This window comes from Parasteatoda tepidariorum, chromosome 5 (genome assembly GCF_043381705.1).
Source record: "Parasteatoda tepidariorum isolate YZ-2023 chromosome 5, CAS_Ptep_4.0, whole genome shotgun sequence".
Taxonomy (NCBI): domain Eukaryota; kingdom Metazoa; phylum Arthropoda; class Arachnida; order Araneae; family Theridiidae; genus Parasteatoda; species Parasteatoda tepidariorum.
In genome coordinates this window covers 92,352,805-92,372,927 of record NC_092208.1, presented here as the reverse complement: position 1 = coordinate 92,372,927, position 20,123 = coordinate 92,352,805, and the positions used below count along the sequence as shown (strand labels likewise).

General features: G+C 30.5%; 1 protein-coding gene across 1 annotated transcript in view; it reads left to right on the top strand.

Annotated features, from left to right (window-relative positions):
- The first annotated feature begins 10,914 nt into the window (after positions 1-10,914).
- LOC107440808 (guanine nucleotide exchange factor DBS) overlaps positions 10,915-20,123 on the top strand; it is a 139,369-nt gene continuing 130,160 nt past the window's right edge. Inside the window, exon 1 of the mRNA XM_071180809.1 lies at positions 10,915-11,105. The gene's annotated coding sequence lies outside the window, so the exon portion shown is untranslated. The remainder of the gene's footprint in view (positions 11,106-20,123) is intronic.

Sequence of the window (20,123 nt, the reverse complement as noted above, 5' to 3'; positions counted from 1 at the left end):
TTTGAAAGTTGTAATCACGATTACAAGTAATTGATTACTTGTAATCGTGATTACAAGTAATTGATTACATAGCTGTAATTATCTGTAATCAATTACAGTTGTAATCGATTACTGTAATCAACGGCCAACTCTGGTCATTTGGATACTTGACATTCTTGAAAAATGCTTTCCAAATTTCCAAATTACCATTTTTAACTTTTATAACAAGTATCTTCAGTTCATTTAGAAGTAAACCATAATTCGTCTTATCTTATTCATTTTCAGCTTATGTACGAGGGTTGTTATTTATATTTCTGGCCTTGGCAACAGTAAGTGTTGCTAGGCGACCGCAGACGATTTTAATCGAAAGTTTGATACTTTTAAACATAAATTCAGCAGACGATTTACCATTATAGCTTCATTTGTGTTGTTGATAGTAAATTGAAAAGTTCTTCTCTTTCAAAAAATTGGAATTGAATCGTGAACATTTTCGTGCCATTATTTTTCACAACTTTCGACGTGGATTGTCAAGACAAGAGTGCTTCGATGAACTTAATTCTTTATTCAGCGATAATGCGCCATCCTACAGCACTGTAAAAAATTGGTATAACGAATTTAATTGCGGTCGATGTTCGATCCAGGACGAATCCCGTGCAGGTCGTCCAAAATCCGTTGTTGTGCCAGAAAAGATCGATGCTGTGAAAGTTTCGTGATAGCAAGATCGTCATGTGACATACCGTGAGATAGAGGCGTCTTTGGACATTAGTATGACTAGCATCAATAAAATATTGCATGAACATTTGAGCGTAAAAAAAATTTGTTCGCGTTGGATCCCGCATAATCTAACAAACGCTCAAAAAAAGGCTCGTGTCGATTGGTGCAAGTAAATTTAGGAAAAATACGTTCAAGCACATCGAAACAAATGATTGCCTGTTTCTTCGGCATTAACGGTCATGTGGCAACAGTGGCGTTAGAGGAACGCAGGACGGTCAATTCTGAATGGTACACGACCATTTGTTTGCCAGAAGTCATCGGAGAAATTCGAAAAAAGCAGAAGAACAGGCGATTCATTCTTCATTATGACAATGCGAGCTCTCAAACATCGACTCAAACAAAGGCATTTCTGACGGAGCGAAAGATCGAACTGATGGGTCATCCGCCGTACAGCCCTGATTTGGCACCCAATGACTTCTTCTTATTCCCACACATCAAAAATAAATTACGTGGACAACGATTTTCGACCCCCGAAGAAGCGGTTGATGCATTCAAAACGCATGTTTAGGAGTTACCTCAATCGGACTGGAAAAAGTGCTTTGAAAATTGGTACAAACGCATGCAAAAGTGTATTGATCATCATGGAGAATATTTTGAAAAACAATAAAACCAATTTCGATCCTACATATTTGTTTTTTCATTATTAGGCCAGAAATATAAATAGCAACCCTCGTATATGCACCAAAAATAAATTCGAAACTAGACTAGATATAACACAAGAACTGCAAATTTAACTGTCGGATATAAAACCTTATTTAAGATTGAAAATGATAAAACAGTGAAAAATCTACATTCCTCGAATTAAATATTTTAAAAATAGTCTGTTTTAAGGTTATAATATTCGTAATTACCTTAATAAACTTTAATTGTAATGTCGGGGCTCCGCTGATGGATGACATTTAATATATCAATGGAACACACTAAAACTTTATATCAATTAGCAATTAGTTTTAGAATTACAATTATAGAATAATTATTATAGAATGAATATAGAATTAATAATTATTATTGAGTGAAAGATTTTAAAAGGCAAATATTTGATAATGTTTAATATTTAATCTAAGAAAAAATATAACCCATATTGAAATCTAACGAATAGCCCCTAATAAATTTCGTGAAAAAAAAAAATAAAAAAAAAAATTGAAGCCTGATTGATTTCCGGATTTTAGAAACACCTTCTAGTTTTACTATTCAATCAAATTGGTTTCGATGTCTTTCATCCCACCTGTCTCACTAGTGATTCAGCATAATTTGATATCATCTTTGTTTCGTTCTTAATATTAATTTGTTTGCGACAGTTATTTCTTTACTACGTTTTTGCTTATTAATTGTTAAAGTGTTAATTGTTTTTTAAATTGACAACTTCAATGATCGTTTAGGTATTTAAAATTGCAGCAATTCACATGAAAGTATTAAGTACATATAATTTTTCCTATAAAGTAAAATAAAAAAGAATTCTGATCCTTAGGAACAGATATTAAATAGTCTCATGATCGAATGATGGAGCATAATTACCTTTTAAACAAATCAAAAATTTTTGACCTTTTAAACTAAAAATTTTCTTATTTTTAAATAGTTTATTAATACTCAAATTATTTAAAAGATGATATGACAACGAAGTTTTTTTATTTCATTCAGTCGTTTATTTGTATTTTTCCATTTTTTTCATTTCATTAAATTAAATGCACACGTTTAAAATAAAAATAAAGTTGTCAAAATTTCATATACATAGTTTCGATTTATAATTTTAAGAAATTCTTTCGACTTTGATTAGAAAATTTAAAAGCCTTATTAATAAAAAAATTGAGAAGCCTTATTAACTTTAAACACATAATAGCAACAGAAAGGAGTTAAAAATAGAAACAAATATGATCAATAAACACTAAAATCATAAGCTAACTAAATAAATTAATTTCGTGTACGAAATATAATATTACAAATTAAACATATTTCATATTTAGGGGAAACATGGAAAATTTCTGTCACACAGGAGTTTTAAAAAAAAATTTTCTCATGTTCAAAAATTTTTTTAGCTTATGATCATTTGATTTAAATGCTCTATTAAACAAAATCATATGTTGTTTCTGTCTATTAGCAGTAAGTAAAATTAAAATAAAATTACATTTGTTGTATCAATTTTATCCAGAACAGACCAAATAAAGTGGGATCTGGAGGCCCTCTTGAGTTATAAATAATAAATGAGTTAGAATTTTAATAAAAAAAAATGCAATGAGATTTAAGACTTTTCGGGGGCCCCATCAGAACTCGAGGCACTGGGCCCTTCCTTAAAAACGGCTCTGATTTGATGTCACCCTCTCGTACCATTAAGAATGTGTCCTAGAACATGAAGAACCGAACTTAAGATTAAAATTTATTCCGGTGGGTCCATTTATTTTTTTGCTCACTGTACATTCATTTGAAGTATATGTCAATATTGCTGATAATAGCAAAATAATTTTTCATTTTTATATAGAAAGGTAATTTAGCTGGTGGTTATCCATATATAATTTTAATAATTTTAATTTTGATAATTTTAAGGATTATGATTGAAAGAGGAAAATAAGGTGAAATTATGTTCACTTTCAATATTAATTTCAGATATAAATAAATAAAAACGTCTTTCATTTTTTCCTCTTTTGTTAACTTCATAGAAATTGCATAGTAATAGCTTCGAAATAATAGCTCAATGATAATGATGATAGTATCTCAATCTCGTCATATCTCAAGAACGTTTTGCGTTTTGATTGAATCGGAAAAATTTTCATACAATTGCAAAAATTCGTTTTTCCGAAGGTAATGCCATGCAAAAAATATAGTTTTAAATAGTTATGAAATATTTAATATTTTTTATATTTGTATTTATAGTATGCGATTGAAAAATTCTGAATCTCGATTTTTGAAATCATCGTGTAGTAAATAGCGACTGATGCACGTTAAATATGTCGAGTCGCAAAGTACTCCATGTTCCCACAACAAATCAAGACCTCTGTGGGTACTTATCCAGGAGTTTCCTCGTCTTCTGGATTGGTTCAAAATTACAAGGCTACGGAGTTGAACATTAGTAGTCGCAAACCCGAAAATTGGATCTGTTATTCAATGACGGATAAAATAAAATAGCAAGATATACAAATTTTTATATAATTTTATGGAAGGTAATTTTAAATTGTTAAATACAAAATTTGAATGAAATCGGTTGAATAATTCGAGATAAATAAAATTTTAAGCAAACTAACTTTTTTAAAATTTGATAACTCCGAAACTAATTGATCGATTGCACTGAAAGTTTGTATACTGAAATTAAAAGGATGTAAAAATATGTAGAACATACAATTCAATATATTTTACAACTACTATTTAATAAACTAATAAAAAATAACGAATAATTATTTAAAATTAATTTTGCTTAAAAATTTGTGTGTAAAATGTTTTTCATAATATTATGTAAACATTTTTCAATACACTCAAAAAGTTCTCGAGATAATAGGCTATAATCGAAGAGTGAAGTTAAAATTAAAGGACCCAAGTTTTCCAACTCTCTGTCTGCAATAACTTACTTCAGACCATATCTTCCAGATTGCGGCTGTTTCCTCATTTTGAATATTAAAAACCTGAAACTATAGACAAACTTGCAAGTTTATCCAGAACAGAATGCGCTTTTCTGCTCATTCTCGTAACTTAAAATATGGTATTGACCATATATGGCAACGTTACTTTTAAAAAGTAACGAGTAAAAGTACAAGTATTTTTAAAAAGAATTTGATTTTAAATCTTCTNTTAAAGGACCCAAATTTTCCAACTCTCTCTCTGCAATAACTTACTTCAGACCATATCTTCCAGATTGCGGCTGTTTCCTCATTTTGAATATTAAAAACCTAAAACTATAGACAAACTTGCAAGTTTATCCAGAACAGAATGCGCTTTTCTGCTCATTTTCGTAACTTAAAATATGGTATTGACTCTTTGTACGTGAAAATATGCTTAAATTAAAAGTTTATTAAGTGTTCCCTTTTTCCATTTTATACACTGTACATAAAATAAGTCAATGAGAATCTGTTATGTTGATTAATATATATTTAAAGATATTGAATACGAACAGTTTAATTGTTTTTCTGAATCAATCAACAATCTTTTTACTACTAAGACAATGATAAAAAAAATAATAAATTTAAAAAAATTTGTTACTGTTTTTCTTTTTTTCCGACTGAATATTTATTGCGTTGATTAAAATATAAACCGTGAATCCGAATAAGGAAATGATTTTCCTCATTTAAAAGTATTAAAAAAATTTTTTTTAAAATTGGAATTTTTTTTTATACTTTTATTTTACTTGAAAATTTCAAAAAGCAATTATGTGATCCCATAAACCATTGATAAACACATTACATAAAAAAAGAATCTGTAAAGAAGAGGACCTGCGTCTCTTTCTGTCCCCAGGCTTTTATTCCAAGAAAATGATGTGCCTGTGGGAAAGGATTTCTAAGGGACTTCAAAAAGTCGCAAATTTCAACCATGTCTAATCGCATCCGGTCTCTAGTTTAACAATGTATGGGCAAAGTTACAAGTAGTGCAGTGAAACTACAATTACATAGAATTTACATATTTTACAAATTTTTGTTACTAATTCTTAAAAATAAATAAATAAAAAATTAACTACAAAAATTTTTAATAGGAATTTTTTGACATTATTTAGAAACAAATGTGACCAGACTATTTTCCCGACGAGACTCTAAATTTTTCCCGATGGGGGGGGGGCTGGCCATGCCCGACAGGGGTGCAATTGCCCCCCTGACCCCCTACTGGCGCCGCCCTTGACTAAAAGTGGTGCACAAGATGCTCAGTGTTGACCACGCCTGCTTTAAACAATTAAACTTCCGAAAGAAAAATAAAATAAATGCATTTAAGAAAATTTAATGAAGTAACATATCTCTTGTTTTTGTGTTTGCGTGCGGGAATTGAAGATATTGCTTTTATTTAAGGAAGAAAAAAAATCTCCATTATGAAATTTAATTTTTTGAAGAAAATAAAATTTCTGTTATAAATTGATAATAAAGCCATATTTTGTACTTCTTTTAATGTCATATATAAAAGCTACAAGTTTTAAGCTGTGCTTAACTTAATATTTAGCTGTTAGAGTGTCTTTTAAAAACTTAATTGCATTTCATATTTTAAACTTTAAGATAACTCTCCAGAAAAAGGATCAGACAACTGAATATATGACAATTTTTTCTGGCCATCATCATTCAACTTGTGATAATAGGAAAAGCGCATTTCGATTTAATAAAACAAATTTTTATTTCCAAACAACAAACGCTGTCAAGATAAGAGAAAACGCCAACAATCTGATGCAAAACGTAATAATAAGAAGGCTATAGCGATGTAACGGAAGTTCGCACGAACCGGGGGAAGTTACTTCCGCTGAACTAGCTGTTTGTTTATTTAGAAAACGAGGTGAATACTAAATGAATATTCATTCAGTTTGTTACAAAATTCGTCTTTCGGTGGTAATTTTTTTTTATTTCACATTTATTCCCACGAATCCATATAGTCATACACCTTTTCTAATAAATAGATCAAATAAATCATTTTTAACAATTTAAAAGTTTCTCTGTTCTGCTCTTACGATAAGTTTTTGGATAAACTATATCTTAGTCATAAATCTAAATAAATCTTAGTTTTAGAGAACCAATTTTTTTTTGCTTAAATGATATGTATTTATCTTCTGTATTAGGTATAGAATCGATTTTTTATTTCATCATATCCTGTTAGATGGGAAATAAAAACTGGAACAAATTTTGGATTTTTATAGTTTAAAATACATGGGGATTCGTGAATTGAACCTCTATATTGACCAGTTAAATTATCTCTTAGCTTTTCTTTTCTCATCTATTATCTCATTTTCACGTATGTGGCATTTATTTATTATTTTTTTTAAAATATGTTTTTCTTCTTTATTAATCATATTAAAGTGGTTTAATTTTGCTCTATATCTTTTCAATTTCTTCTTTTAACGTTTTGCAGAATATATTTGCAGCATTTTTTCCTCTATAAACAACAGGATCTTTATAATATTGATGTTCAGATATTATATTATATAATAACGAAACCCATTGGTTCATGCCTTTGATTGGTTCATGCTTTTTCTTCTTTATTACTCATATTAAGTGGTTTAATTTTGCTCTATATCTCTTCAATTTCTTCTTTTAACGTTTTGCAGAATATATTTGCAGTGTTTTTTCCTCTATAAACAACAGGATATTTATAATATTGATGTTCAGATATTATATTATATAATAACAAAACCTATTGGTTCATGCTATTGATATTTCAGTATATAAAATTTTTCTTGATTTGATTAGCAGTTATCAATATTTCTTGTCGAATTCATTATTATCGATACAAACTCATTTATTTCATTTTTCAGTTCTGATGATCCGACAAGAGAGTATATTTAGCATTCCAAGAAGATATTTGAAAGTTTTCCGAGTTCTGAATTATAAATTTCATTGATATGCCAATCTCTGAACTAACTCATTCATTTCTCTCAATAATTTATCAATTACTTCATAATAATATTCATTTAAATCATTCAATTTTATTTCATTAATAGTTTTGAATGAAAAATCTCATTTCCATTTCTTACAAATTTATAAAATAGTTTAGTTTCAGCTCTTGTGGTATTAACCAAATCTTTTATTTTATCCATAATCGTACGTCTGAAAAATCTAAAGGAATCTTAAAATTAAAAATGTTATTTAAGGAATAAGTTTTCAATCTAGCTTCAAAAGCTGTTTCAATCTCTTGGATAGCATCTTGAATACGGCTTTTTTTTAGGTCTTTTCATCTTTTCTTAAATGTGATTTTCTGTAATATTGATCACAAATATCACATTTAATTTGTTTTTCTTTTTGTTCTTTTCGTTTAGTGAAAATATCATCATCAAAGGAAACAAAAAGTTTTTGAAATCTACGTCTTTGGATCTTATCAATTATAAAATTAACAAGATCTCATTTTTTTTTAGCTTTGAATATCTATCAATTTTAAGAATTTTGCAATATTCTCACAATTCTTCAACTTTAATTCTGACTCCGTTTATTAAGAAACATTTTTTAAATATTTTGTCTTCAGAAAATACATCATTCATGAAACGGAAACAAATTTAAAATTATGTATTGTGTATGAAAATCACTTCTTAAAAGTCTTTATTGAAGAGAAAGTAAACTTTTAGAAAAGTCGTATATTTAGAATACGATTTTTCAAGAACTTTTCAGCCGATTTCGCTCCAATTTTGTATTTTGCACACACTTTAAAATTATGAATAAAAACCTTACAGTTCAAAACTTTTCTGACTATTATTAAATTAAACAATTAAAAATGTTAAATATTTACTAAACTTTATTTTTTTGCAGGGCAAAAAAATAATTCTTTAATAATAAAATAAATCTTTGACAAACGAATTTTATAATTGTGTGCAAAATTTTTTCAATTCACTGAAAAAGTGTTTGAGATATGGTGAAATACGCAAAAAGTACAATTAATATAAAGAGGTTCAAACTTTCGACCGCTCTCTTGAACAAACTATTAGTACCATATTTCCCAGATTGACTCTACTACACCTTATATTGTTCTGGATCGGGAATCAAAATCCTATGGGAAAAAAAAAGGTATGTTAATCAGAGAAAATGCCTTCTTGTGCTTGATTTCTCAACTCAACGTATTGTAAGTACTACTACTAATTAGCATATTTGAGAACCATTAAGATTGAGTCCATCGCTCTCCTAACCAAACTAAGGGGATCATATTTCCCTGATGGCGGTTAATTAGTGCAATCGATATTTTAAGTTAGGAAATTGGACATAAAAATGATGTACTTTCTCTGATTAAGCATACCCCAAGATATACGGAGTAGTATCTGGTTGATCAGGAGCGCGGTTCGAAATTCTTTAATGTTAATCTTACTTTTTGCGTATTTCACCCTATCCCAATATTTGTTTAACGAATTAAAAAACATTTTGCATACAATTATAAAATTCATTTTTCTGAAGTTATAATTTCATGCAATATATAATCTTTAGTAAATATTATATTATTTAACAATAGTCTAAAAACTTTTGAATTGTAAGGAAGGTATATTATTTTTACATCATTTGAAAGAATGCAATTTTAAATTAGCAAAATACAAAATTTGAGCAAAATATTTCTCGAGAAATCGAATTCTGAAGAAGTTGTATTTTTCGAAATTCGGTCCCCCAGCCTATAAAAGTAAATTTAAATCGTAGAGGTAAGCATATACGCAAATCTATAATTATTATGAATGATTGAGCAATTCTTAATTAGCTGTGTCAAAGGTTATTCGTTGCGAGTGCATGTCAGTGGGTGAAAGGGTTCTGCAGAGCAAAACAGAAATATAGGCGGAAAGTCTGCTTTTAGCTCTGCAGAAGAAAGAAGACATTGGCCTACAAACAGCAGCCATATGTGGCAACTTTTTTTAAATGTATGTTGATTAATATTCTTTTCCCGGTCAAAAGTTTGATTTGTAAATTGAAAAATTATTAAGAATTTTAGCTATATTGTTCGAATTTTATACTTCAAACCGATATACTCAATCTAAATGAATAAAGTAGCATTTTACTGAACACAAATGTTTATCTTAAAAGTATCTTAGGAAGAAGAAAAAAAGGAATCATAGGAAGAATTTTTAAAAATTTCTCTATATATACATCTATACTCACATTCTTTCAACCAGGGTCCTGCTTTTATGAATTTGGGCAAATAGGGTCCGGTTATTGCAAAAAAAAAACTTTTTCAAGGAGTTTTTAAATTGTAAATAGATACAAGATTATGCTGAGCACTGTAAAATTATAATTAAAAAAATTAAATTTTCACAAATAAATAGCAATTGCTGCTTCTAAATTAGAGATGCAACATACAAATATTTGGTATTTAGCCTATACTGCTCAGCGCAGAATATTCATTTCGGACGAATAATGGAAGAATCGTCTGCCGAAGACAAAACTCAATTTCTTGTTTTCTGCCCTGGGAAGGGTTTATTCAATTAACAAAACAATAGTGAATGTAAACAAATTTGTGAAGGGTTCGATAAAAAGAAAAATCATTTTCTGAAGGGTCCGTTTGCAAGTTAAAATATTTTGTGAATTTCTTCTAAACAGACCCCTGCTTATATATGTATAAAAAAAAATTATCTGTTGCTTTTTCGCCGAAATTCTAGTATTTAAAAGAGTCTATAATTAGTATTTTAGTATTACCCACAGAGTTTACATGTGTACTCTGTTTTACCCTACTAGTGGGGTAAGATCGGGTGAGTTGACTTTTACTCGAGGGAAGAAAAGAAAAAAAACATTTCTTAAAAAAAAAGTAGTGCATCTATGACTTTTTAAAGAATATATTGTACACAACTAATAAACCATGAACATCTCGATGTCAGTTTCTCCAACAGATCTTTCCTCTACTGGAAACCGTTCATTATTGAAAATCACGTGCGAAATACTCAAGAATGGAAAATAATTATTTTTATGTATTTCTATTGTAACACGTTAGGATGACAAAAAAGTTTATCAGTATTAAGTTACTTATAATGGAATAAATGTATAAGTCATATACTATAATATAGGTAATTTACTATTTGTTCAAAAGAAACGAAAATTATAAGGTTAATCTTTTCTTCTATTTATTTTAGACAAAAAAAGGAATAAAGAAGTAACAAAATGTTTCGATTTTTTGCAGTATTTGCATAGAAAATGTTTCTAGTTTTATAGAGTATTAAATATCTGGGAAATTTCAATAAACTTTTCATTTTGAAGGTTTAAAATTGAAAAACATTAATGCAACCCGTCATTTCTCTTACTCAATATAACTCTGATTTGTCCATAAGAAGAGAAAAGACGATTAAGTTTTTTTTTTTTTTCTAATTTAATTTAGACAAAAATAAAAGAATAAAGAGGAACAATAATGTATTTAATTTTTGCAGATTGTAAATTGTTAAATACAAGAAAAATTTCGATGAAGTACTTTTTATTTTGATGGTTCAAAATTTAAAAATATATGCGGAACCCATCTTTTCTCTTCACTCAACATCGAGCGTGTCATTGACTTCTAAGATCAATTGTTGCTCTAAACAGCCGATAGATGGCGTTAGTAGTTATTTTCTTCAAAGGTAATCCTTCCATGCTGTCAGGTGAAGACCTACGATAAGGGATGCCGAAAATCGTTTTTAGAACCAAATTTTGCTCATCACTGCCTCTACTGGGGTGCTCAACTTTTTCCATCACCACAACTTATGCATGCTTCAACAAAAATAGACTCATAACCATTAAACTTAATCTTCCCCGTGATATGTAAGTAGTAATCAATATCGTTTGCTTTCCTGTTCTCAGTTTAGAATTAGAGCAACCGGAGTAGTATTTTTGTTTTCTTCAAGAGATTATCGTTTGAAATTACGTTTATGTTAGTACTATGAAAATGATTTCATTTAGGAATAAATATTATTTTCTAATTCCTTTCTATGCTTCTAAATTTACAGTAAAAATTGTATACGAATAGAATTTATAAAGCACAGATTATGTGCAGGCTGTGTAACTTTAATACCCAATATAAGTTTTAAATGCGAAAATATTGTACCCTGTTTCGATTTTTTTTTTTTTAAATATTTATCCATACATCAGAATTTTGAAAGTAAAATTCGTAATTGTATTTAAAAATTCATAAAAAATTGTTAAAATCATGGTTTAAATAGATTAGTTTTAACTTAAAATTTTTAGTCATTATCGAAAATATTTAAACATTAGTTGCGATATGTGAATGATATAGAATATGATAGCTCACGTTTTTGATATTTTAAAATGTATCCGACAGTTCTAAAAATAAAATCCTTTTAGAAATGTTGTATAAGAATACATAAAATAAAATAAATAAGCAATGTGTTTTAAAGATGAGTAAAGGAGTAATTCTATATAAATAAAAGATTAACGTTAAAAAATTTTTTAATCAAGCATGAATTAAAAAAAAGGGTTTGAACATTGAATTGAATGCCCTAATTTTAAACGTTCATTGAAAGTGGGTTAAGACTATGTGTCGTTAAAATATTTACTCGACTGTTTTTACTAAAACATAAATAATGAAACATTAAAGAATCAATTATCTATTTCATTAAAATAATTTTAGTTTGTACATTTAAAGTAAAAAAAAATTATAAAATACACGTTGCTAAATACACATACGTACAATGCAGAAAAAAAAACTTGAATGACTTATAATATATATAAGTTCTGGTTATAATAACCAGATTTTTTCGAATTTAGTTGCAATACAAACTTAATAACTCTTAAATATGAAACTAATTAGTGTATTTTTATTTACGAAATCCGAGGCAAAAACGCATTTTCTCTAATTACATATACCTTTTTTTGCTATAAAAAAATTCATGTTTTTTTTTTAAATCTGAGAATAATGAGATGTAACAGCAATTTGGGAAATAAGTTTCTTATCCAGTAGAGTGGTCAAAATTTTCAGCCTCTTCGTTAGTTTTACTTTTTGCTTATATTGTCATTGATTGCATTATACTGCATGCCATTATTAGACCCTTTTTCCAAAAATAACTACATGTGAAACCCATTTTTTAAAACTTATTTATATATTTTTTAATTTCATTTAATAATGATAGCAAAGTTTTCAATTGTAAAGTCTATAAATTTTCTCAACTATAATTACATATGACATAAGTTTAAGATAAGCACAAAATCGCTACATTTCGACATCGTAACCGAAATGTGAGCAACAGCAACAAATTGTGTTCGATCTTTAAAAAAAACTTCCAACATACCGCTAAATTTTAACTGAATCTCTCTAACGGCTCAAAAGCTTTGTTTTTCATGAAATGTAATAATCGTATTCTTGCCGTAGATATGTTACCGGCAAAGTATGAAATACCGGCATTCTATAGAATGCCTAGACATTGTATATAATGCCGGATGTTTTTAGGCAAGGTATGAAATATGAGAAGTATTACATACTTTTCCTAGGCATTGTACATAATACCTAGGCATTCTAAATTGAGAGAAAAGAATGACATAAAGAATGATCAATGCTATTAGGCAAAGTATGAAATAAACGTCCTGATGAGGTTTTTATGTAAATGGTGTGCATTTCTCAAAAAAAAATAATGAAAGTGTCATTAAAAAAATTTTTTTCAGAATTGGTAAAGAAAAATGAAAGTTGTACAAAACATAATTTATGCATTTCTTATTAAGGGGAACAAAATTTTCATATAAAAAAATAAGAAATTAACCTACTTGTTGCAACATGGCATTTTGAATTACATTTCATTACATTACGAAACGAATCGGAGATGCATTTTATACTTTCTCATTTGGCATTCTATAGAATGCCTAGGAAATGTGTGAAATATAAATCGTTTCATACATTGCCTGCTAGTTTTAGGCATTATATACAATGCCTAGGCATTCTGTAGAATGCCGGATTTCAAATTTGCCGGTAACATATATAAATACACTTTCTTTCTTATTGGGAAACTGCAACAGTTAGGTATGGAAAATCGCTGGCAAAAATCATTAAATAACTCAGAAATTTGGAATCAGAATGGGATAATGTTGACTGTTGAATGATGATGCTTGATTATTTTTTTATCCACTGTTTAGCCTCATAAAGCTACTTATATCACGGAATCTATTTTTTGCTTCCAAATTTTTCTCTGACAAATTAACGAATCGTTAAGGGCATTGTACTCGCAAAAAAAAAAAATGATAAAAGTAAACCCCTTTCTATCTTTTTTAACGAAATGTTTGTCACCCTGAAAAGCTTAGATGAGACGATTCTCTACTCGTTTGTTGTCATAATTTTCTGCACCCTGAAAAGTTCTTGAATCAAACAATAGAAGAGACAATTGTTTCAGAAAAAATTGTTCTCCCTCTGTTGTTTCCTAAGAAAACTGTCAGGGAATTTACACATTAAAAAAAAAAAAAATAGAACAGTTGCTTCGGCTTATTTTGATCTTTATTACTTGAAACTATAAGGGGAGGAGGGCCGAAAGATGGAAAAACTGTGCTGAGTGAGAATAAATGATGCAAAATGTAAGAAGAAATAAATTTCAAATCCATTAACAGAAAGATTCAATTATTTTGACTTTAACACGTCGAGGAAGATAAGATTCAGAGTCGCAACAAGGGGAGAGAGTTCTGGTTTATTCAGTTTTAAAATTTTAGAAAATGACTATTTTCTACACGAGTATACTTGCCTCCAAAATTAAAGGTGCAACCTGCTTTCTGTGTCTAGTTTAAAAATGAATAATCTTAAAAAAACAATAAATTTAGAATAAATTTGCACTAAACACTTCTTCATTGAATGCGATATGGAAAATGACATGAATTCAAACACAATTTTTTTAAAGGTTTACTTAAAACAAAAGTCACTTCTTTGGAGAAAAATAACACGACATCACAGTTTAATATGGAAAAACTATCGGGGGAAACAACATATCAATGACCCAAGTCAACATTTTTGATGAACCAACATTATCTTGATGGTAACCATCAATAATTCCATCATGAACTATTTTATTTTTGATGATATAAATCACCTTGTTCATGTTGAACCATCAGAAATTTCCATCTTATAAATCAAATGTTGGAACCATTATGTACCGCCATCGCCTCAATGTAGGAATTCGAACTGATTTTTGATGGACCAACATAAAAAAAAAAAATTGTTTTGATGTTATGTTCCTGCTGAATCAACAATAATTATTATTAAACCGTCATGGCAATGTATAGTTGGCACCATCACGGATCATCATGGATTGTTGGTCCATGAGAATCAAACTTCTCTTGATGGTTGACCATCATAGTATTTAAGTAACATTTTCCATTATGGAATGATGGAAGTGTGTTGGCATACCAAAAACCATGAATGGAAAATGTTGGATGATGGTGGCCATCAAATGATGTTGGACCATCATGAATCGCACTGAAACCAACTTGAACCATCTTAATGTTTTGATGTGACCATCAAGAATGTTGACTTGGGGTGTGCTTTGTGGAGGGATGTGCCATCACTAACTGAAAGACAGTGGTCACATCGCGTATCAATGCTGCTAATTATTTTCAGAGCCTTAAAGGTGGTAACTGTTATCTCCTTACATGTAAAGAGCATGGAAATAAATCAACGCCGCAAATTGTGTGCAAAATCTGTATGAGATTCAGGTCTGGAGATCAAGCTAGACAATCGTTACAATGCTAATCTTCGCATTTTCAAAAAGCCTCGACATGATGTGGCTGAGCAATTTCGTTCATTAAAATGAAGTAACAAAAAAAGGAATCTCTAAAAAAGCGGCGAATGAGATCAATAAAAAAAAAACAGCACATTTTCCGTCATATATATATAAATGGTAATTACTACAGCTATTACAGACTTTTTCTTCATTTTTTAATTAAGAGAAACAATAAATAGATAGAAAAAGGGATAAATCTGTCGTGTTTTCTTTTTCTTTCTTTTTTTTTGCCGTGTTTTTTTAGGAGCAATATCCGATTTTTTTTTTTTTTTTTTTTGAAAACCGAGAAACTTACCAAGATTATTTCTATTTTCTTTTCTTACTTCTCATAACTACATTTTTTTTCTTCTTAATTTTCCTCGCTAGACGAAACAGTTTTCGAACGTGACAAAGGAAACAAAGAGAAGTAACTATGAAAAGTTGAAAAGAAAAAAAAAGGGGTCCCCCAATCTCCGGAGAAATAAAAGTGTTGAAAAACCTTTCCCAGTCGATTTTATTGCGACGCCTTGTGTGTCTCATTTTTTTATTCCTTCACCTCTAGTTTTCACTGATTGAATTCTTTTATTATTTTTTCCCAGATCGACTTGCCTTTTCTCAGGAATAGAGGAGAAGTATGTCGTTCTTTTTTATTTCCGGGATTCAATTTTTTTTCTTTTTGGGGTTCTTTAAAAACCGTGAGCTGCCGTTTTAAAACCATTCGTGATATTTGACGTGTTTTGGCGAAATATTGAACGGGGTTCTTCTTCATTTTAATACAACACATATTATATAATTCAATTTCAATCTACTTTTTTCGTACTCAAGTATTATGACACACAATGAATATATTTTTAAAATTAAACCTCCATTTTTTTGAAGAAATGAAGAAAATGTTGTGTACGAATGACTGCAGCAAAACAACCCGAATAAAGCACAGACAGTGGCTCTAATGCTCTACTTTTTTGGTTCCATTCACAAGAACCCTATCGAAACACAAAATGACAATAGGGAGACAATGAGAACTTTGCTAAAAAGAAAAAAGTGGAAAGGGAAACAAGTGGTTTAACCAATAGTTAAAAAAAATAGGGAAGATGAACTTGTTCCTTTTCCTCTATGGGTTAAGCCAGGGATGGCCAAACTACGGCCCGCGGGCCAACTTTGGCCCACCGGAAGGTTTTATCCGGCCCGCGAATAGAATTCGAACTTTCCGATCGGTGGCGAATATAAACAAGATACATTATACATAAATTACTTTGTTTAAAGCAATCTTTTTCTTTTTTTTTTCACAAAGTACTGATGACCTATTTACTTTCTCTATTGGTGGAATTGATGTTAAGACAGACAGCTTCAATTGGTAAAATGTTGAAAGCAGAAGTTTTGTATAGAATAGCCACAGATTAGCTCCAACGAGCGTTTGTCTGTCTCGAGGATCAGACATATGGAATCTAACATAGGTGAATTATGCTTCACATGTTGCAAACAGCGCATTTGAAGCTCCAACGAGCGGGTTTTTCTGCGGTGCGAATTCTAACATTATTTATTGCGTATGGAAAGATTGCACACTATTGTTGTCTCTAAACATGCCAAAGTTTGAGTTTTGCAAATCATTACCAAAAGCTAGTTTCCAAAATTTGAATATCTTATGCCCAGAAAATCAGTGCTATGTTTGCTTCATCTTACATATGTGAACAAGTGTTTTCAACTATGAACCTTAGAAAAAATCCTTTTAGAAATAGACTAACAGACAAGCATTTAGCCTCGTTCCTTAAAATAAGCACTTCTCACTTCGAACCTCAATATAAGGAACTTTTAAAAATGAAATCGCAATTTCATTCATCTCATTAAATATGTAAATTAAAACTTGTACTATATCGTTTTTTTATTTTTTTATTTTAGAAGTTTTTACTCCGTCCACCAAACTTTTTTCTCTCGATTTTTTGCCCTCGAACAAAAAAGTTTGCCCATCCCTGGGTTAAACCATTAGTTGCCGATATTTTTCAGCTATGGAACCTTAAACGATGGATCATCTTTTGGCGGAACCTCAAGACTTAATAAGTAAATTTATAAATAAATAAAAAAATTGAATGATTGAAATTTTACGAACTATTTAGAAAATATTGAATGAATGAATAAGAGCCGCTACAGCTCAGGCGATAGATCCCCTTCCAACGAACTGCACCGGGTTCGAATTCCAGCGATGGCGGGTTGATTCGAATTCCGCATCCGGCTTGCACCGACCACAGTGGTGACGTGAAATATTCTCAGTGGTAGACTGATCATGGGTTAGAGTCCCCTTGCCGTCAGGTTAACCGTAGAAGCCTCTCGTGGATTTCATCTTCATGTAACGCAAATACGGGTTAGTTCCATCAAAAAGGCGAATTTCTCCCAATACTTGATCCAGGAGTTCCCTTGTCTTCTGGCTTAGGTTCAAAATGACATGGCTACGGAGTTGAACATGAGAAGTCGTAAGTCGGCTCGGCTGTTCAACGACGGTTATAAAATAAAATAAAATTTTTTCATAGTTATCGTTTTATCAATACTGTTATGTCAAACAATTAGATTTTCAGTTCTGAAGCGGCATTCTAATTTGATTTTAATGTTTGTATAAGCCGAATGTACATGAACCAAAGCTTGGTTTGCTTTGAAATAAAGACGAAAAAAGGACCGTTATAAACGTTGAAAATTGTTATTAAAAAAGACATATTTCTTCTTTTTTTGAATGTGATTATTTTCATTCTAAGCAAAATACTAATGCAATTTTTCATAAATATGTCCTTTTCATTATTAATTCAAAATATTGTTACTAGAATTTTTTTTAAATTTGGTTTTTCTTTCTTCGCAAGCTTTCTTCTCACAATTATTTTATAAAAATAACGAAAATATTAAGTAAATAATGGGTAGTTAATTGATTATCAATATAATTACAGGTTTCAAAAATAGAAGCAGGTTTAAAAAAAAAATTTCAAACTCTCGGAACCCCTCTACAGAACCTCAGGGAACACCATTTAGGAACTCTAGTGTTAAATTACTTTTTTTCCCTTATTACAACGTGCTTGTTTCTTGCTTTCTTTCCTGTTATTTTATGTTTTGACACTGAGAAAGTTTCTTCAGTTATTGGCTAATTGGAAAGTGGTTAGAATGTTGTGTGAATTAATTTCTATGTTATTGCACTCCTCTTGTTTAGTTTTAAACTCTGAAATTTTAGGAAATAATTTTCAGTGAATTTGTATAAGTGTTAATTTCAATGCATGCTTATATTTTCTAATAAAATAAGTATAATTTTTTCCTTATGTTGTGACAAAGGTGTCAATAAATTATATCCACAAGTTAAATGAGGAAAAAAAAATATAATGGGTAATATTATGCAAGAAGTTAACAGGGTAAAAAGAATTAGGGGAGTGCTTTCAACAAAAATAACATCATGTTTGAATAGTAACATGCCGCCACTTTGTTTGAAGACAAAAGGAAGAAGAAAAAAAAAAGTTTTGTTCTCTTTCCTATCAAGCAGAGGCTGAGACTAGCATTTTAATAAAAGGCTATTATACCAACTAAAGTATGGAAAAATGTTTTCTTGCTATCAAGAGAAAGTATCAAAAGCGTGTAACATGGTTAAGAGGGCAAACAAAATGCTTCGATGTCATACATCGAATCAAACAAATGGCAACGCGCCAGCCATATGTATCTCTCAAGTTCAGAGTTCCGCAGTGGACTGATCGTTAAGACACGGCTTCCAGCAGATCACCGAAGTCGAGCATCACTGGCTGTGGTCAGTGTGCCTGTGGGTGACCACTTGGATTAGTCAGCGTAGGGACCAAGGGTGTGCGGTATGGGTTCTCGTTAAACTGTTCTACCGTAAAGTGCCCGACTTCGCGTGCAGGTCGTTGGGCTGCCGAAGCAGGGGTGCCATCCCCTCTGCAGAGAATCAAAATTGTGAGGGCATGTCTTCGGATCATCCTCAGGGATGTTTCCCAGATCGTCGCCAATAGTCCATTGTGCAGCTTTAGTGCGACGTAAATGAACTATAACGGCAGAAGACTTACCCAAACTTTTCCGGAAAAAAAGTTCGGTGAAGACAAAAATTCTTAGATAGAGTTAAGCCTAAATAATTACCTGTGAATATACTATGAGTGTTTATTCAGGCTTAACCTCCATGAAAATTTTCTCCCTACCCTCATAGTTTTACATAACAGCTTTTCTCTGAAGACTTGGCAGGAAAAATTAATAATTTATGATTGCAGCTGACTAAAATATATTTTTAAAAGAGAAAATTGTGTTATTAAACTGCGTCTCTTGGCACGTTCTTCCACCGCGCTCTTCAATTAGTAATGGATCTTTAGAGATTTCGGATTTATTTTTCGAACCATGAAAATTCCCTCTGAAAAGTAGGGGGGGAAATTTATTGAATAGGGAACATATATTTTTAAGAAAAAGAATATGAGAAAATATCCCCTCGCGTCAAGGAAAATCGAGTTGGGAGGGAAGGGAAGCAATGACCGTTGGCTCGATCCTCGGGATGAGAATTTTTTTGGACATCAGCCAAAGCCCGTGTCTCTGGGGCGTCTGTGGGCCGTACATGCACTATCATTCTATCCAAACATCTCAGCTAAGCTCTATTGATGTCTTTCTCCGCCTCACCCCATCATTCTAGTTTTAAATTTTTTTGCCCGGTTAGATTGTGCTTCTGCTTTTGGTTGTTCCGGTTTTTAAAATCTGTACTTATTTTCCTACAGATTAAAAATCCGGGTTACATCCACATGCTTTTACACTCATAGAAATTAAACTCTTTGATTTTGACGAACCAGGTGATAACTGCTAACAAATCATCCTTCACTCATCTCCCCACTCCCGAAGAGGGAATACATTGCTGACCAATAGGGAAATTCTTGGTTTCAAATGTCGCAGCAAACAGAATAAAAAAATTTTTTTAAAAAAACCCTGTTAAATAAGATATAAATACAAGTAATTTGCAGGTAAACGATTTCTCTCATTAACTTTATTTTTATTTTAAAACAATTCAAATCATGCAGTTAAAAGAGTAAAGTAAATTCAAATTCATAAATTCATGATTGCCACACACACACATATATATATA